The 27,164-nt window shown below is 40.6% G+C and overlaps 1 long non-coding RNA gene across 7 annotated transcripts in view; it reads right to left on the bottom strand.

Annotated features, from left to right (window-relative positions):
• The window catches only part of LOC103036598 (uncharacterized), a 70,485-nt gene that overhangs the window by 23,251 nt on the left and 20,070 nt on the right, over positions 1-27,164 (bottom strand). For 2 of the 7 annotated variants that reach the window (XR_007439140.1, XR_007439139.1), the window contains 2 exons: positions 22,847-22,895; positions 20,141-20,862 (listed from right to left, as the gene is read on the bottom strand). The exons of 4 other annotated variants lie outside the window; for them this stretch is intronic. This is a non-coding gene — a long non-coding RNA (uncharacterized LOC103036598). Of the gene's footprint in view, positions 1-15,989; positions 16,252-20,140; positions 20,863-22,846; positions 22,896-27,164 lie in introns of those variants that run through there. One more of the 7 variants, XR_002650672.2, reaches the window with a different exon arrangement.

Here is a 27,164-nt window from a genome sequence, read left to right as displayed (position 1 = left end):
TGGCCTGAGCTGAGGATGTGTTTATTTGGTCAGTGGTGTGAAAAGGTGGAGAGCTAATTAAATTTCATCCAGGCCTCACAGACAGAAAGAGCTGCATCTCCAGATCTCCTCAGCTCACTTATTAAGCTGCTGTATCGGCTCTCAGAGTTCCCCTACTCCACCTTCTGTCAACACTCAGGACACACATTTAGACACCTATCTTGCTGCTGGTGACACATCACTTTTGAGTTTCACATCAAATCACAGCAGGTCTGAGAGAAAGAGGGTCCAGGCGTGTGAGCTTGGCACGGTGCAAAGTCCCAGACAAGAGCGAGGATATGTGAAATATGGGAGATGAAATAGCTGGGCTTTGTGCTTTTAGCCGGTGGTCTCTCGCTCTGTAAAACAAAGGCCCGCTCTCTCTTTGCACCTTGCTGTGTTTGCTCATCTGCACGGACTGTAGCTCTGCCCAGATCTGCTTCAACGGTACGCCTGCGTGCAGGCCTTTATTTAACTAAAGAGAATATATGCATCAAATAGGCAAAGACGAGGGAAAAAAACAGATGAAAAAAACATGCAATTATGTCCTTGATCGGGTTAAGCTCTCTTTTGCCAGCGCTCCAAAATCGGCAGCGTCCGAAAAAGTGAAAAAGCTGCTTCCAAACGGGTGGGCGTCCAAGCTCCGGCCAAAAACGGGCCCAAAACCGGCCTCCCCCACCCCAAAAAACCCTTTTCCCTCACAGCCCTGGCTGCCATTGGCCCCATCTCGCATTCCTCAGATCGGCGTCCAGGCCTCTCCTCCCCTTCTCCCGCTCCCTCGCTCCCCGTCCCAGATAATGGAGCGCTCTCGCCTCTGTTAGGTTGCCAAGGGCCTGCCGCTTCTGCCCGCCAATAATGACCTGAGGGGATGCCTCGTGACAGGCAGGCTATAATAACGCCTCCAGCCACGGACAAAGCAGCCCCCAGGGCTCTATTTTTAAATACTTTATACTTTAGAGCGAGGGCTAAGAGTCATTTATTGTTTTTAGGTCATGTGTATGGATGGGTGCTGGAGTGTGGGCAAGCCGTCAAGGGAGAAAGAGAGAGAGAAAGAGAGAGAGAGAGAGAGAGAGAGAAAGAGAGAGAGAGAGAGAGAGAGAGAGAGAGAGAGAGAGAGAAAAAGAGCGAGAGAGATCGGCAGAAGAGAGCCATCCTACTCACTCAAGGTGAACATTATCGTAAAGGGACGAGTGAGTGTTTTTTTTCTGAGAGGGGTGTACACACTCTTACAGCTGGGCTGATCTGGGTCAGTGTAGTAAACTAGACACACACACACTCCTCAGTACACAGTTGAATATACGTACATCCCTCAGGTTTGTTACTTTTTCACTACAATTTATCAGAACAATCGAATTGTTCTCTACTTCATTGCACTGAAGAAAAAAAACTGTAAAAATGGCCTCTTTTCACTTGCAAGGCCGAACAGTTCTGAACAGTTTGTAACAGAACGCTTACAGATGAAGCACTTACCGAATTAGCATTTTAGCTAACTGTATTTAGGGTCACAGAAGCACATCATTGAAAGGGTTTAATAGAAACATAGACATAGAAATCCGATGACTGGCTTAATACTTCCGGCGCCACACTTCCGGCGCCGCTCGAGTGGCAGCCAGTTACAGCAGCTCCTGCTCTTCGTGAGCTTTTTTTTTCTCTTGTTTTTCTCTCTTTTTATATAACTCTTTAAGTTTAAGTACTTTTAAACTGTCCGCACACCATGGACATTAAGCTGGTCAAGCTTGCGCTTTTCTTTGTTTTGTTTTTCTGGCACATTACACACGCGACCGCGGATCCAGCAGACGGTCTCTTTGTTTATAGCCGGGATCAGCTGTTAGCCTTTAGCATAACAAGGCTACCTCCAGCGGAGCAGCCCGAGATCCCCTGCGAGCTGAAGAGGAGGCGGCGGGGGTGTCGTGCGGGTGTTGAGCGCCGAGCGAGAAGGAGACGCTACAAACCCGTTCTTCCTTCTGTCATCATGGGGAATGTGAGATCTCTCTCCAATAAGATGGATGAGTTGGCGGCGCTGACCCGACACCAGAGGGAATTCCGTGAGTGTAGCGTTATGCTGTTTACAGAGACGTGGCTAACAGCGCTAGCTCCGGACACGCTCCTTTCTCTGGACGGATTTCACCTCATACGGGCGGACAGGACAGCGGAGAGCGGTAAGAGGAAAGGAGGGGGACTGGCAGTGTTTGTGAATGATAGATGGTGTAATCCTGGGCACATCACTATTAAAGAGCAAAGCTGCTGCAAGGATATCGAACTGTTAGCCGTTAGCATGAGACCTTACTATCTCCCACGGGAATTCACGCACGCTATCGCGATAACTGTGTACGTGCCCCCGTCTGCTAACGCTGATGCTGCCTGTGACGTCCTGCACTCAGCTGTGAGCAGGATTCAGACCCAACACCCACAGGCCCTCCTTGTGATCTCAGGAGATTTCAACCACTGCTCTCCATCCTCAACCCTGTCTACCTTCACCCAATATGTTACCTGCCACACCAGAGACAATAAAACACTGGACCTGTTCTATGCCAATTCAGAGGAGGCATATTACTCATCACCCCTCCCACCTCTAGGAAGATCAGACCACAACCTGGTTCATCTCCTGCCTGTGTACAAACCACTTGTACACAGAGAACCAGCCATCACTCGCACTGTGAAGCAATGGACTGCAGAGACTGAGGAGGCTCTGAAGGACTGTTTCAGCACGACACTGTGGGAGGAATTGTGTGATCCTCATGGGGATGATATTGAGGGCCTTACACACTGCATCACGGACTATGTAAACTTCTGTGTGGAGAACACTGTGCCCACCAAAACTGTGCGGTGTTTCTCAAACAACAAACCATGGATCAACCCTGATATTAAGGCCCTCCTGAAGGAGAAAAAGAGGGCTTTTAAATCAGGTGACAAGGACAGAATGAAATCTGCACAGAGGGAGCTGAGAAGAAAGATCCGGGATTGTAAAGCCAGCTACAGGAGGAAGATGGAGGACCAACTGCTGCAGAATAATGTCAGCGGAGTCTGGAATAGCCTCAAAACTATTTCAGGCCACAAGAAACCTGACTCTCAGGTAGTGGGGGATCAAAAATGGGTAAACGAACTCAATCTGTTCTTCAACAGGTTTGATCACTCACCCACTGCACAAACATCACTGCAGAAATCTCCCCGTCTGGCACTACCAGCATGCTGCTCTACACCCACCACTCCCTCTCTCAACCCAAAGTCACCACCAAATGGACCTTCTGCTGACATACGCTACAGCACTCAGCCCCCCCACTCCAGTCTTACACTCACAACATCCCAGGTGAGATGTGCACTAAAGAAGATCAAGGTCAGAAAGGCTGCGGGTCCGGATGGCATCAGCTCAAGAGTTCTGAAGACCTGTGCCAACGAGTTGTGCTCTGTGACCCAGTACCTTTTTAACCTTAGCTTGAGGCTAGGGAGGGTTCCACAGCTGTGGAAAACATCCTGTGTGGTACCCATTCCGAAGACCCCACACCCCAAAGACCTCAACAGCTACAGGCCGGTGGCACTCACATCTCACCTGATGAAGACCCTGGAGAGACTGCTCCTCATCCACCTTCGCCCCCTGGTGAGTTCATCAATGGACCCACTTCAGTTTGCCTATCAACCTGGCATTGGAGTGGAGGATGCCATCATCCATCTGGTACACAGATCTCTGTCCCACCTGGAGAATGCTGGGAGTACTGTGAGAATCATGTTCTTTGATTTCTCCAGTGCTTTCAATACCATCCAACCCATGCTCCTGAAGGACAAGCTGGAGGTCACAGGATTGGACCATCACCTCACTACCTGGATTCTGGACTACCTTACACACAGACCGCAGTATGTGAGGACGCAGGGCTGTCAGTCTGACGTGGTCATCTGCAGCACGGGGGCTCCACAGGGAACAGTTCTTGCTCCTTTCTTGTTCACCCTCTACACTGCGGACTTCAAGTACAGCTCTGCCAGCTGCCACCTGCAAAAGTTCTCAGACGACTCTGCTATCGTTGGACTCATCAGTGATGGAGATGACCAGGAGTACAGAGAACTGACGCAGGACTTTGTGAAATGGTGCCAGAGGAACTGCCTGCAGATCAACGCAGGAAAAACCAAAGAGCTGGTGGTGGACTTCCGCAGGACCAAACACTCTCCTCCGGTGCCTTTGAACATCCAGGGTACGGATATTGAGATAGTGAGGTCCTACAAGTACCTGGGTGTCCACCTCAACAACAAGCTGGACTGGACCGACAACACGGCTGCTCTCTACAGGAAAGGTCAGAGCAGACTGCATCTCCTGAGGAGACTCCGGTCCTTTGGCGTGCAGGGGAAACTCCTGATGACCTTCTTTGATGCTGTGGTGGCATCAGCCATCTTTTATGGAGTGGTCTGCTGGGGCAGCAGCATCTCCACCACCGACAGGAAGAGACTGAACAGAATCATCAGGAAGTCCAGCTCTGTCCTGGGGTGTCCTCTGGACCCAGTGGAGGTGGTGGGAGACAGGAGAATGAGGACTAAGCTTAAGAACATGCTGAAGAACCTGTCTCACCCCATGCATCACTCTCTGAAAGCACTGAACAGCTCCTTCAGTGTCCGGCTGCTGCACCCGCGCTGTGTGAAGGAGAGATACCGCAGGTCCTTCCTTCCACACGCCATCAGACTTTACAACACACCACACTCAAACTAAACACTAGTTTATTATCTCAGTACTTCATACAAACTTACATACTACTCAGTATAGCTGTAATGCTTACCGTGTGCAATATCTACCTCACTACATGTCACCTTATCTACCTTCACCATCTGTGCAATATGTTTAACGTGCAATATTTCTCTCACCTTTTTATCTACTATTTATTTGATATTTATTTACTGCTACTCTTTGTGCAATAATACTGGTCACACCCTACCATAATTATATCTCTATGCACTAGATGTATATATATATATATATATTTCCTTTACTATATATAATTTTTTTTTAAAGTAGCTTTTATATATTTCCTGTAATTGTTTTTGTATATATAGATTTATCATTATTTGTTTTTATATATCTTTTTTTCCTGGCCTGTTTCTCTGTCCTTTCCTCTGTACTGCTGTAACATTGTAAATTTCCCCATTGCGGGATTAATAAAGGATTATCTTATCTTATCTTATCTTATCTTACTTGGTCACTTAGTACCACAAGATCCACAGTCTCTATATTTACAGTACAGAAGATGGTGAAGGGCGTATCTTGGTGGTGGAGGGATGTTGGATGAGATCCACTTGCTGCATGCTAACACTATGGAGAGAAACAGAAGGCCTACTACAGCAGGGGTCAGCAATAGGCAGCCCCTGTGCCAGATGTTCCCCGCAAGCATGAAACATCTGGACCGTGAAGTTGTTCGAACAATAATAAACGATAATGAAAAAATAAATAAATAAATAAATAAAATGCTTCTCTGGCAAGCGTTTGTTTACATTCCTCCCCAGTCTCTCTGTCATGCTCAGCGTGATTTTAGTTTCCGCCCGATCTTGGGCGGCATTTTTTTCCCAGCTGTGTCCCAATTCACTAGTCAGGGCAGCGGTAGTGTATTGGACCGCGACCCTGACGACACGTGTTTGATCCCGCGTGAGGAGAGGTGTGTTTATTTATTTATTTTATTTCCTTTCTACTTGGTTTTATCTGCTTTGAGATCAACTGTTCTACGACTGTGTTCAACAACCTTTTGGGCTGGAGAGCTGCAAGTCTGTAGCACTCCATCCCATTTCCCATAGCACGCCGCTCACAGGACACTGCCCACAGCACTTTGCCCACAGGACATTGCTAACCAGATATTTTTGGTTGGTGGACTATTCTCAGACCTGCAGTGACACTGAGGGGTTTAAGCTTTCAGATCAATTTTACAATTTTACATTACTCATTCCTCCTCCTGCATTTTTGAAGTTGAAACGGAAATGAAACATCCATTTTATCCATCCATCCGTCTATCTTTCACCTTGCATCCACTATCAGACCTCACTCCACCTCACATAATTTACATTGCCTTGTCATGAGCATGCTGACCAGTGATCTTATACCAGTGTAAGCAAGTTGTCCCCTGAGGTAACACTTCCATTTAACCAGTTAATTTACATACTGCTGTCCCAAGACTTTTTTTGCATGTTAGCATTTTATTTCAAAGGATATATTTCAACTGTATTTTGTGGTATTTAGAGTCTCTTTACAGGAGAGAGAGCTGTCAGGCTGCTGAGTTTAACTTTACGTCCCTGCTGTCACAGAAAAAAGCTTCAAGGTTGGGTCCTTGAGCGCAGCTTTTATTTTAAGAGGCCTGTGTAGCAGAAGTGTGCGGAAACTGTGTCAGCCAAAGTAATGGCAGCTCTCTCTCTCTCTCTCTTTTTTCTGTCTCTCTCTTTTTCTCTCCCTCTCTATCCCTCACCCTGCAGCACTGCGGTTAGTCAGTCAGCAGTTTTGGTCCGGACCTCCTTCTCCTCATAATCAATTCAGCTCCTCAGGGCCCCTCGTCATTAAGCATAACGATTTGACCCGCTTGACTTCACGCCGCCACGCTTCTCCCTCCAAACTGTAGCGTTTGAGCAGATGTGTAATGTGTGAAAGAGGGAGGAAACGTAAAGCGAGACGCTGCAGAAAGGCACTGAGTGAATCAGCATTAGTGAACCAGAGGAGCATGGCTGTATCTTGGGTCAGGCGGCGGGCCGGCGGTGCTGTGATGCTGCTGTACAGAAAGATCCAGTCAGCAGATCTGTGAGCCTGCGTTTACCTGCTGCTGCTTTAGCTAGAGCTTCTGTTGTTGTGAGCAGATTGTTAAAATGCGCATATATGCGGATTTGTTTTTTTTTGGACATTTATTTCATTGGTTTCTTTCTTTTCTTTCAGTTTGTTCTCTTGTTTTCAAATTTGTGCCCAATTTTTCAGTCAGACTCCCTCTATCACTTAAAATGCTCCCAATACTATAAGGGTGAGGATAAGGAGAAGATGTAAAGACACACTCTGCCTCAGACTCCGCCTCTTTTCCAATGGTCGCCAATCAAAACAGCATCACTAGGCAATTAGGGGTGTGCCATATCGTATCGTACGCAATAATATTGCCGACATTTTTAAAAATCGTGAATGATATTATACCTTGAAATATGGTGCCATATCACCCACCTCTAATTATCACCTCAGGGTACTACTTTTTTGCTGTTTTTAGCAAAAGAAAAATTCACACTTTTCTCATTCCCCATTATATATCTACTAGAGACAGATTATTTCTGTCCAGTATCATTTATTTTACTTTAATCCTGGGTATGGATATGGAGATTTTTGAAGATTATTATCATGACAGTCTGGATCATTGACTTTTGTTACAAATCTGATAAAATTCTTAAAAAAAAGTTTTTTTCTTTTTAATATTTTAGTTAGGGGTGTGACATATCGCAGTGCACGCAATAATATCGGCAACATTTTTAATATGGCGAACAATATTATACCCTGAAATATTGTGCCATATCCCTCACCCCTAATTATCACATCAGAGTACTACTTTTTTTCATTTCATTTCATTAGCCAAAAAATTTTTTACGCTGTTCTTATTTCTCATTATATATCCACTAAAGACCCAAAATATCTGTCTATTATCATTTATTTTACTTTAATCCTGGATTTATGGAGATATATAGAGTGCATTATTAGTATCACGACATTCTGGATCATTGACTTCTATTACAAATCTGATAAAATTATTTAAAAAAATATTTATTTTTTAATATCTCAGTTTGGGGTTTGCCATATCGTATCATATGCAATAATAAAATGAAACAAAATGTTTTGTCATATCGCCAAGAGTATCGTTATCGCGAAAAAATATCAATTGTGAAAATTGTAATACTATGTTAGGGCCATATCGCCCACCCCTATTGGGCATCAACCAATGCTTTCAGAGGAAAGCACCGAATCCCCAGCTCAGCTAAATCAGCTATCAGAGGTCTATATCAGTCAGCATCACAATGAGACTGATGAGGGGCCAATTATCGTTGTTGATGGTGAAGCACACTTAAACTACTATTTTTCAGGACACAGTATGTTTCATGCATATGTGTTAAGGAACATATATATATTTTTTATAAATATACCTTCTTGTGAACATTTTTGTAAGAAATTGACCCAAAATAATGCTACAACTGACAGTAGAGACAAGTTAATCCAACAAAGGCACGATAAACTCCTTTTAATAACCATTGGTATTAATGAAGTGATGTCCCAATACTTGTTGTCCATATACTGTATATATGAATCTTACTTTCATATGTATTGTACATGTAATACATTTGGGACATGTGTGTGACCCCGTGTCCTTACATGTTGTGAACACAAAAGTGTGTAAATGTGTTTGTGTGTGTATATGTGTGTTTGTGTGCAGTCAGACTGATGGAGCCCAGCTGCAGAGAGAGCTCTGGGGAGAGAGGGACAGAGAGCGAGCGAGAGAGTGAGAGAGCGAGAGAGAGAGAGAGAGAGAAAGAGAGAGAGCAGGAACATATTTCACCTTATTGATTTTGTCGATCGTTCTAAATGAGGAGCACTTTAGGGCAAGAGCTCACCACTGTGGCTCCACCAGCCTGACACAGGACCACGCCACTGAGCTACATGTAATTATAACACACACACACACACACACACTTTTTCTCATGGGAATAAATCCAAGGTTTGTTTTCATTCTACTAACGTTAAAAGTATCGTTATCTATATTGACAAAAATGGTCAACTTTAAAATGTAATTAATGTAAATGCTTTCAATTTTCATGATAAAATGTATACTTATTTTTTTATATGCATTTCACATTAACACATTATTGCTTACTTAATTTTGTTATCTGTTAAAACATATTAAGTGTTCAAATTGGTTAGTCCTGCATACAATATTCTAAAACTAGATTTTCCTTGTAAAGTAGTAGTATTATTGTGATTCGCATTTTATATGTGTATTTTACATCAATATGTTTGCTAATCTTTTCATTTTTTACTTACTTTTGGAGATAAATGGGTTAATCAGGTTATATCTGTTTAAGATTTATATATATATATATATATATATATATATATATATATATATATATTTATTACATTGTATTGTTCCAGAGTAGCACTGTATCAAGGACATATATTCAAAATCATACACTATATCTTAATTTGACAAGTTTTTTTTTTTTTCCATTCATTCCATTCCATTTTCAATGACATCACACCTAAGCTTTCTAGGGATGGGACAAAATATCAATATCCTGTAAATGTTGCTGTTTCCACTATACGGTACTGATATATATATAGAGAGAGAGAGAGAGAGAGAGAGGGAGAGACAGAGAGTAAATACTATAAGTAGCTATGTTTAATAGCATTATTGTCATTTGTATTATCCTAGTTTAGACTAGAGCTTTATTATCCACATCAAGTAACATATTCTCTAAATGTCATTCCATTACAGATGGCTTTTTAAGGTAAATATTGATTAGAGTGAGTGTTAAGTCCACAGCATTTTACCTGCCTGCCAATAATCAATGAGCTTCAGTGGGAGGTTAGTTTGGATCATCATGGATTTTCATAGAAAAGCTGCCATTCTGCCTCTTCTGTGTAATTACATCTGATCTTAAGAGTCCCTGAAGTCCCCCTGTCCACAAACTATCGATTTACTGCTGTTTATTTTGAACGGATGCATTTCAGTGTTTAGATACAGATACAGATTCACACCGGCACACTTTACACTACGCATGTTACAATAAGAACATTTTTAAAAGCATGTTTTTAATTTTAGAGAATTTCTAATGGTCCCTTCTTAACATATTTCTAATACAAAATAAAGAACAACTGCCAAAAAATAAAAAATATATGTATATAGTAACTTCTCAAATAAATAATTTAAGTGCCTAATTTAAGTTAAAACTAACAAACTATTGCTGTGTTCCTCTATATTTACTTTTTCAGCGTTTAAGTTCCGACTATTTTCTCTATGTGTATGTATATGTGTGTGTGTGTGTGTGTTGTCTGAGGAGGTGTGTGAGCGGGTGGTGGAGGGTTGGGACATGCTCTGTTATTAAAGTGTGATCAAACATGAGGCTTAAGTGGAAAATAAATATCCTGATCTAATAAGCCTCTCAGCCAGATCGTGTAAATGCAAATTTCTCAAGCTGGTACCCATCCGTCCTGCAGAGAGGAAGAGGGGAAGGGGGGAGGGGGGGGGGGGGGGCAGTGGCCACCACAAATGCACATGCGCGCGCGCACACACACACACACTCTCTCTCTCTCTCTCTCTCTCTCTCTCTCTCTCTCACTGCAGCATAAATCAGTGTAAATCAGAAGCTTAATGCCAGCATAATGACCAGTTTGTGCTCTCAAGCTGACTGACTGATAAAACAGATAACAAGCGAGAGAGAGAGAAAGAGAGAGAGAGAGAGAGTGTGAGAGAGAGAGAGAGAGAGAGAGAGAGAGAGAGAGAGAGAGAGAGAGAGAGAGAGAAAGACACAAGAGGGACAAAAGTATTGGGAGACCTGCTCATTCATTGTTTCTTCTGAAATCAGGAATATTAAAATTTTGTCTGTCCTACTATACATACAAAAGTACTGGGACATTATTTTTAAAACAAGAGAATTAATAAGAGTTTATCCTATTACATGGAAATATGGACAAATATATTGGGACACAAGCTTATGTTTCTTTCTAATTTACAGACATTAAAATAAGAGTTTGTTCTATTATGTTGACACAATTATTGTGACACCTGCTTCTTCTGAAATCAAGAAAACAAACAAACAAAAAAAAAAATATTGAAACAGTCACTTGACAAAGGCCAAACTACCAGCTGTTCTTTTTCCATTCCACTATAAGGTTTAAAACCTGTTGGGACACCTGCCATTCATTTTTTTTCTGAAATCAAGGATATTAAAAAAAAGAGAGTTTATCCTGCTTTAGAGATAAAAGTTTTGGGACACATGCTTATTTACTTGAATACTTATTTTATTTTTTCTTTTAAAATCAAGGACATTAAAAAAATGTTTATTCCACTATGAAAACTATATATCCAAAATCATAGATATTAAAAAAGGGATTTATCTCATTATAAAAGTGATCATGACACATCAATGACACAATTATTGGGAAAACTGCTTGTTTAACATTTCCTAAAGTAGTAAAGAAGTGGTAAGCTGGATATATGGACAAAAGTATTAGGACACCTGCTCATCTATTGTTTCCTCTGAAATCATTGACATTAAAAAAAGAGTTTACCCTTTGTTTTATGGGGTAAAAAAAAAAAATCACCTGACAAACGACAAACTCCCATCGGTGCCCATCCCAAACACTCCCTCACTCGCTCACTTGCTCACCTACGGGAGGAACCGACATTAGAGCCGAGAAAGAGAAAGTGGGAGGCAGACAGACAGAAAGAGAGAAGAGAGAAAGAGAGAGGGAGAGAGATAAGAGAGAAGCACCCAGACATACAGTAAGACACGCCATGCGTTCAATAATAGACATATAAATTGCTTCGTTTTCTTGTTTTGGGTGATGTCGATTTAGCTGCTAATTGGTGACAGAAACTGTCAAACGGGTGGCAGCTAGTGATCGCTGTAGCTTCTGTCAGGAATAAGGTGAGAGGATGGCAAGAGGGAAATGGAGAGAGGGGAGGAGAAAGGAAAAAAAAAGACAAAAAGAAGAGGCTTTTTATCTGATGAAGGGAGAGAATGTGCTGGCAGCTCCCTCCCTGCCCCTCCCCTCGTCTGATATTCTGATATTTACCCAAATCACATTAAAAATACAAAGCAAACCAAACAAAACAAACAAACAAAAAAAACATAAACTTGCCATCATACTGTATATGCTGTATATGGGCTCCCCCTCCCCCATCCTTCACTGTCTCTATGTCTCTCTATCTTTATATCTCTCTCACTCTCATTCTTCTGCATCCCACATTCGCATCATCATTGTATCATCATCCTCATCCTCCTCCTTTCTTCTTCCTCCCTTCCTCTTTTGGTGTGTCTCGGATTGATCAGCGTTTGTTTGTTTGTTGGAGCTTTGTTTGTTTGTTTGCTGGCAGCAGGATGCAGACGAACACGCACAAATCCTAGCGCTCGGAGAGAGAGGGAGAAAGAGTGAGAAAGCAAGAGAGAGAGAGAGAGAGACAGAAACAGAGAAACAGAGAGAGAGAGAGAGAAAAGGATGACCCAGCAGTCCCTCGGGGCTCCCTCTCCGGCCAAGCGAGTATTGAATTGAGCAGTAATTAGACTTTGATACTCTGGCAAATGAACAGTAATTAGAGCGCGAGTGCGGCTCCTTTTGGCTGAATATTCGCCCCCATTATTGAACGTTAAGATTAGCGCTCTGCCGCGCTCAAGCAGCATGGCACTCGCAGCTCGCAGGCCGCACAGATGGCGCAGGGGGCGCTGCTGGTGGCGCTGGCGAGAGAGCGAGGGAAATGTGTGTACGTGAGTGTGTGACAAATACACACAGAGACAGAAACTGTGTAGCACACTCTGTCTGCATGTTTCTGGATCTGTGCAGTGCAGAAAATGGGAACTACTATCATGTCCCATGACTTTTGCCATGTCCCAAGAGAAATTGCTTGTCTGTTTACATGACATGGACAATTATAGCTAGACACCACCAGTCATCATCATTATCACCCACTGTTATGCAGTAATACCACCAAAAAAAAAGGTACACACTGTAATATTTAGTTGGAGCGCCATTAGCTTTGATTGCATTACGCATTTGCTGTGTCATTGTTTCCATAAGCTTCTGCAATGTCACAAGATTTATTTCAATCTAGTGTTTTATTCATTTTTCACCAAGATCTTGCAGCAGCATTGATGATGGTAGAGTCTGACCACTGCACAAAGCAGCTCTTCTCCATCCAGCACATCCCAAAGATTCTCAATGAGGTTAAGATCTGGACTCTGTGGTGAACTCTCTCTCAATCCATGTGTGAAAATGATCTCATGCTCCCTGAACCCTGAACTCTTTCACAATTCCAGCCCCATGAATCCTGGTATTGTCATCTTGGAATATGGCCATGATCATCAGGGAAGAAAAAAATTTATTGATGGAGTAACCTGGTCTATATTCAGTATATTCAGGTAGTCAGCTGACCTCATTCTTTCAGCACATACTGTTGCTGAACCTAGACCTGCAGACCAACTGCAGCATCAACCATCAACCCCACATCATTTACTTACTTAAATCCAGGTGGGCTCATTACTTTGCTCGCTTTTGACACTTCAATATATTTACATTGCAATATACAAAGGTGAATGCACTGTAAATCCACATTTTGTCCAAACTCAATCAAATTGAGTCAGTTTCATGTAAAATTGTGCAAAATTTAATATTTCCAAACATTTCTTAACTATTTTGAATTAATTGGTTAAAATGTGTGGCCACAATGTCATTCAATTAGATATCTTTAAAGTTTTATCAACATATATTACTTAGATTAACTTTTTTTTTTTTTTTGGCTTTGGACACAGACGACTAAACCTTGTAGATCTTATATCTAAGATAGCTGGTGTTGTAGGATGTAAGAACAAGCATCATAACAAACAAAATCTGTGTTGGCTGTGTGCCATACTGTTCATTCTATAGCCTTTTCTTTTTATTTTTGAGATTTGAGTATTTCAAATCTATATTTTACTCAGATTTAATAAAAAAATAAGACTGTTCATCTGACCATAAGATTCAAAGTAGAACTATTGTGCAAAAAAATTATATAACAAAAAAAAAATAGCAGTTAAATTTATTTGCAGTTTAGATGTAATAACTGAAGCTTTTGAGTTGTCAGTAAACATTATCAGTAAACACGATTAAAAAAAAAAAAAATCTTCAAAAGTCAATTCAACTTCTACAGGATTACAGTGTGCGTGTATGTGGGAGAAGTGTGTGTGTATGTGAATTTGAGACAGTGTTTGAGTCAGTACACGAGGCCGGGGTATGTGTGTAGCAGTGTGTATGTGTGTGTAGCAGTGTGTATGTGTGTAGCGGGATGTAAAGGCAGGTCACCAGCGTCTGGTCATCTCTCAGAGGGGATTTTCTGGTTATTAGAGCCGCTCCAGATCATGGGCCAATTATACAGAAAACTGTCAGTCAGGCTGTGTGTGCGGCGTGATTAGAGTGAAAGGACAAAATCAGGTGAAGAGTGGGAATCTTTCCGGGGGCAGCTTTGATTTGCTAATGAGGGGAAGAGGGGCGAGGACCGGGGCACGGTCCCCAGCTGCACACACTCCTCGCCTCGCTTCATTCTCACTCTGACCTTCTTACAGGACTTTGATCTGAGAGAGAGATACGGGGAGAGGGAGAAATACGTCTCTCTATCTCTCTCTTTCTGTCTTATTCTCTCTCTTTCTCTCTCTCAGGCCGCAGGGCCCGGGTTCCCAACAGACCCTGCATGTATGAGAATATGTCTGTAAGTGTGTGTGTGTGTGTGTGTGTGTGTGCATGTGTGTGTGTGTATACAGGTCAGAGTCCATAGACGAAGCCCAACACACCCCGGTCGGGTCGCACTGAGCCGGCCAACAGCAATTAAAGCCAAGGTCTTCTCCATTACAGCAGAGGCCAACAGCCTCCTTAATTACCCTTAATAGCTTTAAACACACTCACTAATGCACAGACCCCGCCCCTTCTCTCAGAACACTGCAGACTCCACCCCTTCGTGATGAGGGAGGAGAGGGACAGAGTTTAACCTCATAAACACTAAGGACTTTTGTCATGGTCACAGTACTGTCTGTGTAATGCAGAATCACTTACATAAGTAATGGTATTATAATCACATTAGTTGCAAAGTAATACAAAACATAACAGTTTTAATTAACTAAATAATATGCAGTATACATACAGTAGTATAGACAGTGTACACAAATAATACATAGTATTTGCTGTACAAAATGTACATATTAGTTACTGACTAGTTTGTCACGTAAATATATTCATGTTTTTGACATCACAACCATAGTAAATTCAAAATGGCCTGTTTTGCAGCTTTAAAGTACTCGATATGTACAAAAGTAAGGTGATACATGCCCATTTCAGAGATCACAGTTGCACTGCTCCACAGCTCAATGTTGGTGGCTTTAATCCTCTATAGAATACACCTGGCACCAGGTTTAATGCCAATATGTTCATTTTTATCTTTTACTAGACAAACTGTGTGTGTAGTTTAACAATGCTGTATATAGATTGAAAGGGACATCCACAAATATATATATATTTTTAAGCATGCATGTCTGCACTGAAAACCACATATTAAAAATGACTGTATATTTTAATTGTACACACTTTGCATTTGTTTAGCTATGTTTTACTTGGTTAACACATTTCATACAAACACTGTCAGGTGACTGTGAGGTTCTCTTTTATCCACCCACTTTGGGATATTTAAAGTGTGACTCTTAACTCACTTTATGACACGGATCACAACATCCCAAGTCTCCTAAATTTGATCACCAGTTGCTACTGCTATGTTTACAAACTACCCTAAAATGTTTAATCGTGTTTTGTAAAAAGAGTAAAATGGAACAGTTTGTTTTCTGTGCTATGGGCTCTTTAATATTAATATGTGAATTATACGCGTAGAGTTTGAGGGGTTAAAGGACAAGAGGAAGGAGGGCCCAGCCGGTCAGCTTTCAACAGCATCCCCTCATTTCTGAGATCTCAGAGGAAGAAAGGGAGCAGAGGAGGAAGAATGAGGGAGGTGACGGAGGCTCCTAATTTAGCAGCTTCAGCTCCTGCTTTGTGGCGGGGAGGGGTTGGGGAGTGACATGGAGGGGCGTGGCTGGACTCTTTGTCAACCGACATCCGTGGGGCAGTGGATGAGAGAATAAGAGAGGAGGAAGAGTCGAGGATGGAGGGGGAGGAGTGGGGGGGTGGAATAGCGCAGGAGTGCTGGAAAAGTGCTCGGCGGGGGCCTGTAATGAAGCGGGACGGTGGAGGGGTGCGGGGGGGCGGGGATGGGGGGGAACAGTGGAGAGATGACAGCTGTGGCAGCTGATGCATGAGGCCCATACTAATTCCTCAGCCTGAGCTGTGATGGATCCTGAAAAGTTGACCACACATCCCATTAGCCTCTGTCTGTGACAGTCTCAATAAAGATATTATCACAATCCGCCGGAACCTTTGGGGGGGCAGGGTCAGCGCAGTCGGCCTGCGCAGGCAGTCAGAAAGAGGCGGACGCAGAGAGGCTCCAAAATCCCACCGCTGGATTTCTCCCTCTTATACGATAAAAAAAAAGAAGAAAGAGAGAGAGAGAGTTATTGATGACTTAACCTCTTGGGTGCGGGTTACCGGTGATGGATTCATCAGCACTGGGGAACCACACAAGATAATAAGGCAAAGCCGTGCATCACTGTCTAACCCCTATGGTAAAAATAGAATGCGTGTTATGCGCTGCGTATGTGCTTTAGCTAGAACTGTGGTTTGTGTGTTTTGTTTCTCAGGAGCACCTAAAGGAGCCTCTTTGCTGGACCATGTGGTAAAGCTAGGCCTCTGGTATATATATTGTATAGTTTTCTTTTGCGATACATTACATTACATCATATAACATTTGGCAGATGCTTTTATCCAAAGCGACTTACAAATAATGATGTACATTTGCAATACAAGGAGGCTAAAAAGGCCAAAGGGAAATAGTGGGATAGAGAAGGAAAGTAGGGGAAGAAGGAAATGAGGTTAGAAGTAGTTAGTGTGTTAGAGGTGTTAGGAGAGTAAGTGCTCTTTGAAGAGCTCTGTCTTCAGGAGTTTATTAAAGATAGCGAGAGATTCTCCTGACCTGGTAGTAGAAGGTAGTTAGTTAGAGGTGTTAGGAGAGTAAGTGCTCTTTGAAGAGCTCTGTCTTCAGGAGTCTCTTAAAGATAGCGAGAGATTCTCCTGATCTGGTAGTGGAAGGACTGCTTTGTGTGAGTGTTGGGCAAAGCTAGGTGACGTTCACTTGAGGAGCCCAGTGGCCAGGAGGTAATGTAAGCCTTCAAGGGTAAGTGCTGGTAAGAGGGAGACTGCTCTGTCATCACCTTTAGGCGAGCTTTGAATTTAATGGAAGCAGCAACCAGTAGCCAGTGGAGCTCAATGAGCAGTTGAGTGACATGTGCCCGTTTTGCCCGGTTGAAGACCAGGCGCACTGCTGCGTTCTGTATCATCTGAAGTGGTTTTACAACACATGCCAGGAGGCCCGTTAGTATGGTATTGCAGTAAAGTGAGATTATTAATACGTGGCATTAGATATCTTTATTTTTATAATTTAACTCTCAAAGACTCACACCCCAGTTTGAGTTACTTATGTTTCTGCTTTATTACTGCATGTGGTGATGCTAATCTATTGGAAAGAGCAAACCTGCAATGAAAAGTATTGGTTGTTTGTAGTTGGAGTTTTTTTTTTTATCTTCTTCAGTAACAGATGCAGTGAAGTATCGAAGAGAATTGTCTTGTGATACATTGAGATATTGCAGAATCACAGTGTTGTGCATTCATCGTTATCTTATGCAAAGTAAGTAGTATCGATAATATTGTATCATGAGATGCCCTATGATTTGTAAAAACTTTCTTTGATGATAAAGCTAATGTGTGCTAGGCCTTCTACAGAATTATAGTAGTGTGGTAGTGCTAAGCTAATGCTCTTTAATCAATATTTGATCAACTTGTGAAAGATAGTATATGTAGCATCCCCAGTAAATCTACAAGAATGGACGAAAGTGTTGGGACACCTTTCCTGCTAAAGAAGGTGTTAAAAAGTTATTAAGGGTATTAAAAAGAGTTGTTCTTCTTTTTGTTGGAGTAACTGTCTCTACTATCCATGAAAGGCTTCCTTTCTTGGAGCATGACTGCTGTAAGAATTTGATTGTATTTATTGACAAGAGTTGAAGAGTCATCACTCTCTAACAACTCCCTAATTTATCCCATATATATTGAATGACATGCATATACACATTATTGCTTTCCTAAAATATTGGGACATGAGGCCATCCATACATCCACTATGTATTATCCCCAGCTATCAACTGGTATAAGTAACCTAATATTGTTAACCTGGGACAATACTACCAATCATAACCTGGGGCGTAAAGGTAGGACATTTTTGGATTAAGTTTTCCAGGAAACTCCAGCAAAGGAGTGGCAAAGTAGTTGTGGTAAACTCTGAAGTGTTTAGCTAGCTAACTCTTTAGCTAATTGTTCAATTTTGGAAATTTGTTTAATTGTAATGCTATTAACCTGGGTTTGATAACATTCCCAACTGCAACGTCTTACTCCCGAGGTAAATGGAAGAAAGTATACTCTCTACATTAAAGAAACGAAGAGCCTTTTCCCACAATCCTCCCCTGCTCAGCACTGCAGGTCTGCTTTATTAAGCTGTTTATTGCATCACTCTGCTGCAATTCAGGCATCACGCCTCAGCCCGCGATAATCCTTCGTTAGCGCAGAAATCGGTCCAGGTGTGTTCGCCATGTAGATCCTTTATCTTGTGCTGCGCCATCAGGCTAATATTTTTGACAAGCGGCGCAGGGGATATAAATGACCCAGGCTTCGGACAAATAGGGAAGCGGGCGCGGCGGCGAGTGGCGGGGCGTTGGGAGAAGAGCCCGATTCCCGCGGTTGACAAATAGGGTGGGGAGAGTGAGGGAGGGGACGTGGAGAGAGGTTATGGTGACAGACACGGAGCACAATTATCACACCATGATGAAAGAGCGGCGGCCGGCCTGCGCAGCGCCGTTAATTACGCTCCCTTTTTTCCACCGGCCTCTAATGTGAGGAAAAACACGCAATGACAAGTGTGTAAAAGAGCAAGCAGTAAATTACTGTCAGGAAAAAATAAACGGAGGAGCGCGCGGCCCGCGCCATGATTTACGGGGGCAATTAGTCACCCGCCCCACCGAGATGCTGAGGACAGCAGCCGAGCGGCGGAGAGGGAGGGGGCGGGATGGTACAGTGGGGAGAGAGGAGAGGAGAGGGATGAAGAGGGGAAGACACAGGATGAAGAGAGAGAGAGAAAGAGAGATAGAAGGGAAGAGAGTAGAAATGGGGGATGATACAGGATAAAGAGAGAGAGAGAGAGAGAGAGGGGAAAGGATTGAGAGAGCAAAAACTGGGACATGAAAAAATTAGAGGAAAAAATGAAACGATGGAAGGACGGAAACTGCAGAAAATGAAAGCAGAAAAGACATAAAAAGAAAGAGTAGGAGCGAGCGACCTCCTCTCCTCCAGCTCGTTTTGTTTATTTACCAATCCAACAGGGAGGTGGACGATTAATAACCGTCCCAGTATGAGATAAAACCATTAAGTATCATTTAGCAGGTGATAAGGAGAGGGTGAATCCACAGAAGGCCAGTTTACAAAACACGCGCGCACACACACACACACACACACACACACACGACACTGTCAGAATAGAGGGCGTGAACACAGGCACTAAATACAGGGTGAAAATACTAATATAGAATATGAGATCCCCAATATGGGATTGAAATGACATAAGACATAATCTTTAACACTAAGGCTATAATTTTTTTATCATACCATAGTGAAATATTTTGTTTTGCAATAGTCTACAGATATAATATATATATTATAATAATAAAAAAACAGTATCGATTTTAAATTATTAGTTTACATGTTAGGCAGTGGTTCAGGCAGTGGTTTATTTAGTTTGAAAATACTCACTAGATAGCAGTGTTGTATACTTTGATGTAAGGTCCTGCTGTTCTTTTTTTATAAAAAGTATTTTTTCTTTATATATATATATATACATATATATATATATACATACACACATATATATATATATATATATATATATATATATATATATATATATATGTGTATGTATATATATATACACATATATACATAAATAAATCTTACATTTATAAATATTAAAACAACCAATTACAATATATCACAGTGTACTGCAATATATAGAATCGCAAGCCCTGTATTGTGATACATATTGAATCAACAAATTCACAGGCCCAATACACAGGCCTACTAAGCTTAATTCGATCTACACTGCTTTTCCCAGAGGAAGGGGTTTTGTTTTGTGTGTGTGTGTGTGTGTTCATGTCATAGTTACTGGACACACTCAATAACATTTACGTACAGTATGCCACAGTGTCTGCTGGCAGGTTTGGTTATTCTGCTGCACTTGGATCGGTACAGTATAACTGCCCCTAAGGGAGTTTCAGGTCCAGTCTATTACAGAACACCATTCAGCCTCCAGAAAAACTGATGTTCTATAATACTGCAGATTTATACTGGATTAACACCACTCCACAACAAAACAATGCTAGAGAAACAATGCAAATTTACACTGGGTTATAATTAATAACAATTAATACTGATAGAATAAAAACTCTACAGGGTGCAAATTCAAATTGAATTAAACTTACTATAGTTGATACTTTCCTATTGTGAAAAATGTACATACGGTGCAGATTCATAATGGATTTATTTTCAGTTTCATTTATTCTTTTTTTTTATTGAATAAAATCACTGTACAGTTATTGCCATCACTTCTACAAATCAATACATACTACTACCTACTGGCAAACTGCAAGAACTCTGCACACTCTACACATTCATACTGGATTCTGGATTCATACTGGATACTAGATTCATATTGGATTCACTTACTGTCAGACTATAAACGCTACTTAAACTGCCAATTCATAATAAATTAATATAATTTCTAAAGTTAGTTTCTATTAGACTCTAAAAACTGCAAATTCATACTAGATTTTAATTTTTTAATTATTTCTTAATTATATGTCCGACAAAACACTGAAAACTTACACACTGCAGATTCATACTGGATTAACGTAACTCCACCATAACATCAACTGTAAAAAAAAAACATACAGATGACTAGATCAGTCACATGGTTAAAACTAGACACACTGCTGATTCATACTGTACTAGTTATAAGTCCCCAATTATTACTGTTGTATTATAAAAAAAAATGACACTGCATATTCATACTGGATTAAAATGACTGATCTCATCAGCAAACACTTAACTCATAAAACATCTCCAGGCAAATCTAATCCAGCTTAAGTTTCACTACTACTATACAAGACATCTCAATATTCTTATACAATATAATACACTTTAATTTAGCGTACAGTAAGCTGGTCTGAGCTCAGCTCTGGTAGGAAGTATCTGTGTCTGGGCCTCAGCCAATTTGACCGGTTCCTGCAGCAGAACAACACCATGTCCTGACCCAACATCTCGCTATTAAATCTGCTTACTGTCCCAAACTGCACAGAACGGGCCAACAATATGGTGCTTAAAATACTGCATAAGTTAAAAAAAAAAAAAAAAAAAAAGGCAGCAAACAAAAAATAATAATAAAACATTACCCTGCATATGTATACTGAATTAAAATGACTAATCTAATTGGTAAACAGTACATGGCTCTCCAAACCATCACCGATCATCAGTAAATTTTGCATTTAATTTGTAAATCAAAGGGGGAAGAGTCTGGAGGAAGAGTGGAGAGACACACAGTCCAAACTGCTTGAGGTCTAGTGTGAAGTTTCCACCAATCAGTGATGGTTTGGAGAGACATTTCATCTGCTGGTGTTGATCCACTGCGTTTTCCTGGAAAATCTTACAGCACTTTATGCTTCCCTCTGCTCTGACAACTTTTATGGAGATGTGGTTTTCATTTTCCAGCAGGACTTGGCACACTGCCCACACTGCCAAAAGTAGCAATTGGTCTTATACAATATTCTAATTTTCTGGGATAGTGACTTTTAGGTTTTAATTGGCTAAAAGCCATAATCATCAATAATAACAGAAATAAAGGCTTAAAATAGATCACTCTGTGAGTAATACATTTTTTAATAATATATGAGTTCACATTTTCAACTATATTACTAAAATTAAATAAGTTTTCAATTATATTATTTTTTTATTTTTTACAGATGCACCTCTATATAATGCAGATTCATACTGGATTATAATGTCAGACTTTAAAAATGAATAAAACTAAAAATTCACATTGGAATATTATTACACCATAAGTACTGTTGTAAAGTGTAAAGTGAACTGTAAAGTTCTAACTGGCTTAAATTTACAGCAAAAAAAGTTTTTTTTTAGCAAAAAAACTACTACTGATTAATACTGGAATAATTATTGCTCCAGAAAGTCAGAAACGTATTAAATTTTTATAAGCAAGGCAAGGAAAGCTACAATCACTGCTGATTAATACTGGATTAGCATCACTCCACAATTACTACTGTTTAAATACGAAAAAATAAATGAACTTACTAAAGCTGCTGCTTTATTACTGCATCTAATGAATAGGGTAAAACTGCTGTGAAGAATATTGGTTGTTAAATTCTGTGAAACTGACACCAATAAATCCATAATTCCTAATCAGTAACACAGATGCTGTGAAGTATCGTAGAGAATGGTCTTGCGATGTATCGAGTATCGCAGAATCACAGTATTGTGATATCATCGTTATCATGAGATATCCAATGATTACCACCCCTGGCCGCTGAGACCGAACCATACCGTGTCCTGACCCAACATCCCGCTATTAAATCTGCTTACTGTCCCAAACTGCACGGAATGGGACAACAATACGGTGCTTAAAATACTGCATAAGTGAATATGGAGAGCAGAACCGGGGGAACAAATGTGATGGCAGATTTTTTCTTCTTCTTCTTCTTCTTTTTTTTTTTTTTTTTTTTTTTTTTAAATAGCCCTGCTCCGTCTGAGAGGGCCAGCACCTGCGTCAGGAAAATAGGACAATAAGACTTTCTCTCCAGACCATAGCCAGCTGCAGGCACCAAACACACACGCACACACACTTACATACACCATCAGCTCTCTCTGTAGATCAGCAAAGACTGAAGCGTGTTCCCTATGGGCGAGAAAAGAGAGAGAGCGTTTTATCTGCCATGTTTACCGTAATACACGAGTGTCCTTTAATCACTAAATGTTTGAAATGAGCAGCAGTCGCGCATGCACTCGCCCATTAATCGGCCTTAATAGCCTGCTAAAGTGACATGGCAGCATCTCGGCAGTTCAAAGCGCCTCCTTCATTCGCTGATTTTGTTTCTGCCAGCGCCGCCACCTGATTTCCTATTTATTTCCTGACTGACGTTCACTAACAGTGAGGGCACGTATGCTCAGACACGTGTCCTTCATTTCTTTGTTTGTTTCTTTTTTTTCCTATTAAATGTCTTACGTGACAGAGCAGCTTTTATCCCACATTAAATACCTGCTTTAGTTCTTTTTCTTCAGGGAATTAAGGCCAATGGTGAACATGTCAGAGCTGATGCACAGTCAAATCATAACAATCAATAATGACAATGTTTTATTTTATGTAACGCAGCATGTTTAGGCAGTGTTGTCAATCAGCTGTGTTGGAAAGAAGTTTGAGCAATGACTGATGTTTATGCAGGCACACATAGGTCCATATAGCACATTATTGCTGTTACCTGGAAAGAGCATACACATTTGAAAGATTCATGTTAAACTGCAGAAACTGTACCCACAATAGATTCATACTGGATTAAAATGAACATGTCAACATTTCATGCCAATACATAGGTATACATAATTTTCAACTGGTCTGTATAGGCCTGTCACAATAATTGCAATATCGATTTATCGTACAATAAATGAACATGACCTCAATAATATTTGATAATCGTAATTTCGTCTATTGTGTGTATTTGTATGATTGTTCACATATACAGCAGTAAACAGTATTTTAGCCAGTCATTCTTCAATACCTGTGACTCCTTACACACAGTGTGAACTGCAGTAGGTAAATAAATAAGTATATCATTCCTAAACCAATTATAATAAACGATTAATTCAAATTTTGTTGTCTTTAAAAAGTGTATAATTGTTTTTTATGCTGTTCTGTTATGATTATTTCAGTGGCATTTAATAGTCTTAAAATGACAAAAAATATCGTGTATCGCAATAATTTCTGGGAAGATATATCGTCCACAAAAAATTCTTATCGTGACAGGCCTAGGTCTGTATTTACCTAATTTGTCTTTATGAATTCTTAGGCTGTGGTGGGAGGTGGCTTGACCAATGATTGATGTATGAACAGGCACAAACGGGCTAATAGTGGTGGTGAAAAGGCAGGGCTTAGACAGACATGTTTAAAGCTGTAGAAATTGGCACACATAGTGTTTTAATTAATAGCCTAATAATGTCACGGGAGTTAAACATGGAACAGACAAGCCTGGATACAATAAAAATGGTTTATTAAATGGCAGATAAGAGTAGTTAAGAGTAGGCAGAGCAAGAAGCAAAATGGCAGCGTAAATAAGCAACATACCAGAGTGAATCATGCTGGAGGTCATACACAGGAAATCCAAAACAGAGCACAAGGGCAAGGCAAAGGGATGGTCAGTAAACAAAAATTGGCAAGAAAAGGATCAAAACACAAAAGAAATGTGAGGCAGAAGAGCTATATATAAAATAGGTTCAATATCGGGCGAGGAAGGCGAACCATAACGCCGGTGAGTTATATAATCTGGCATATCCAGAAAGTTGAGTGCAGGTGTATCATGGGAAATAGAGTTTCTGAAGCAGAACGGAGAAATGTGCCACATTGAATACCTGCAGGAGGATTTTTCCTTGTTTTTGAAGCAGCATTACTTTAGACTTTTTCTTTTGAATTGAAAGCTGTAGTGTTGTGGAGTGCGGAGGGAAAAAAATGTGGTCTGGTAGGTTTTAGGTTAAGGAGTGCCTAAAAAGTACTTTTCCACATTTTGTGTGCAATTAGACATTTTCACCAGAGTTGACACTAAATCCCAAATCTTATGGATTGTCACTTTTAAGGAATTAAATCTCATCAGGAACAGCCAGAGATGATGCATTCTTTTCACATTGTATCAGTTAAACAGTCAAATAAAAACTCTGGTCTTTTTTTAATTAAGTCATATTTATTTAGATTTGATATTAAAGCTGTGGTCAACAGGTATGTCACATCAACTAAACTGATTACTTGATTACTAAATTGATTGTGTAATATATATGGACAAAACATACATACGTTTTGCCTGACCACAATATTGTATAAAAAAAATGTAATTTATGTATGTTTCCTATATTTAGAACATTATTGTGTATTATGTGTATGTATAATGTATTTTATGTATAAATAAAAAGGATTAAAAATGCATCCCTCTTTAAAAGTAATGTGTACTTTCATTATTATGCAGTTCTCATGCTGTATTTTGCCGTTGCACGGAACTGTCTTTCAATAGATATACAGACATCGTTTATCACACTTATTCCTGGGATAGTATACTTGTCATATAAATTGGTCATCATGAAGGGTCTAGTGGTCAATCAGGAAACGGTGGTGTGAAATGGCTTGGTAAATGATTGATGTATATGCAGGCACTTATATGCAGACTAATAGCGTAGTGATAAGAAGGTGGGGCTGAACATATGTTAGACATAGACAGTTTAAAGCTGAAGAAACCTGCACACAGAAAGTGTATTAAATGTCTAATGTGACACAATGGCTTTCATCCCACATTAAATACCTGCTGTACACTTTTTTTTTTTTCGTTTTTTTTAAGGGAATTAAGGCCATTGGGGAATATGCCAGAGCTGACGCAGCGCCAAATCATAACATAATCTGTAATGACAGAGCGTGTCATATCATTTCTGCTAATTTCACTCATTCCGATCCATTGAACACGCGCAGCCTGCCTGCTATTCTCCCAGATACAGCCTCTGTGAAGTGCTCAGGGAGTCAGAACAGGCCCTCATTAAGGCTTTGTCACATCGGGTGATCGCTTACAGTTAACTGATGAAATAAAGGCCTTTGTCAAGCGGGCAATGAAACGTAGACAAATACAGGAAGTTGCCGTGCGTATGTGTCTGTACTGATTAACCATGTCGATACGGATGTGTCAGGTAAATCACATGGCTGGTGAGCATCGCTCTGCGAACTCCGTAGGTTCTCTTTCTAGACAGAAAGTGCAGGCTATGCATATTTCAGAGCGTACAGAGCACGGGCTAAGATGTATTTTGCCTGCAGTCTCACAATTGTTATTTCGAGAGCTATATACACTGTGTATGGACAAAACATGGACACGGTGATAAATCACAAAGCTATGCACTTTGTACTCTGCCAAGCAAATGGAGAAGAGCGAGAGAGAAACGAGAAGTGGTTATAAGGGAACAAATAGAATACAAATCGCAGCTGTTCTTGCATCTCCAAAATGGCAACTTTATAGGAGAAGAAAGGAATGACCTTTCGCACTTGAATGTAACGTAGTTTCATTCCAAGTAATCCTGGACCGTTTCTGTTTCTCCATTTGTCATGAAATATTCACACAATGTAAAAGGCCAACTGGAAATTTTGTAAATTTCAAATGCTGTGATATTAATAAAAAGCGCTGCCATAGAACAGAGTGAATATATACAGTATACAGCTCTGGAAAAAATAATAATAAGAGATCATTTCAGTTACTAAATCAGTTTCTCTGATTTTGCTATTTATAGGTATATGTTTGAGCAAAATGAACATTATTGTGTTATTCAATAAAAATAAAAATATTGTCATTTAGAGCATTTATTTGCTGAAATAACAAAAACAAAATGCTGAGCTTTCAGACCTCAAACATGCATCTTGGCATGTTCTCCTCCACCAGTCTTACACACTGCTTTTGGATAACTTTTTGCTACTCCTGATGCAAAAAAATCAAGCAGTTCAGCTTGGTTTGATGGCTTGTGATCATCATCATCTTCCTCTTGATTATTTCCCAGAGTTTTTTTAATTTGGTAAAATCAAAGAAACTTGTCATTTTTAAGTACCGTATTTTTCGGACTATAAGGCGCACCGTATTATAAGGCGCACGATGAGTGAACGGTCTATTTTTAGTGTTAGTCCATACACAAGGCGCACTGGATTATAAGGCGCACTAAATGAAACTTTATTTATATCAGTAACAATAACTCTGAGCAATAAATCCTTCACAATATCTGTGAAAAATAACAACATCTCTGAGCAATAAATCAACAAGCACAGCAAGTACGCATTACTCCGCGACGCTCCTGACAACGGTAGCCGCAACGCTCCGACAGACCATAATATTATGTTGAAGCACAGCAAGTACAGCATTACTCCGCGAGGCTTCTGACTATA

The sequence above is a fragment of the Astyanax mexicanus genome, chromosome 5 (assembly GCF_023375975.1).
Source record: "Astyanax mexicanus isolate ESR-SI-001 chromosome 5, AstMex3_surface, whole genome shotgun sequence".
Taxonomy (NCBI): domain Eukaryota; kingdom Metazoa; phylum Chordata; class Actinopteri; order Characiformes; family Acestrorhamphidae; genus Astyanax; species Astyanax mexicanus.
The sequence above is the reverse complement of the archived record's forward strand: the minus strand, read 5'-3'. Positions and strand labels throughout refer to the sequence as shown.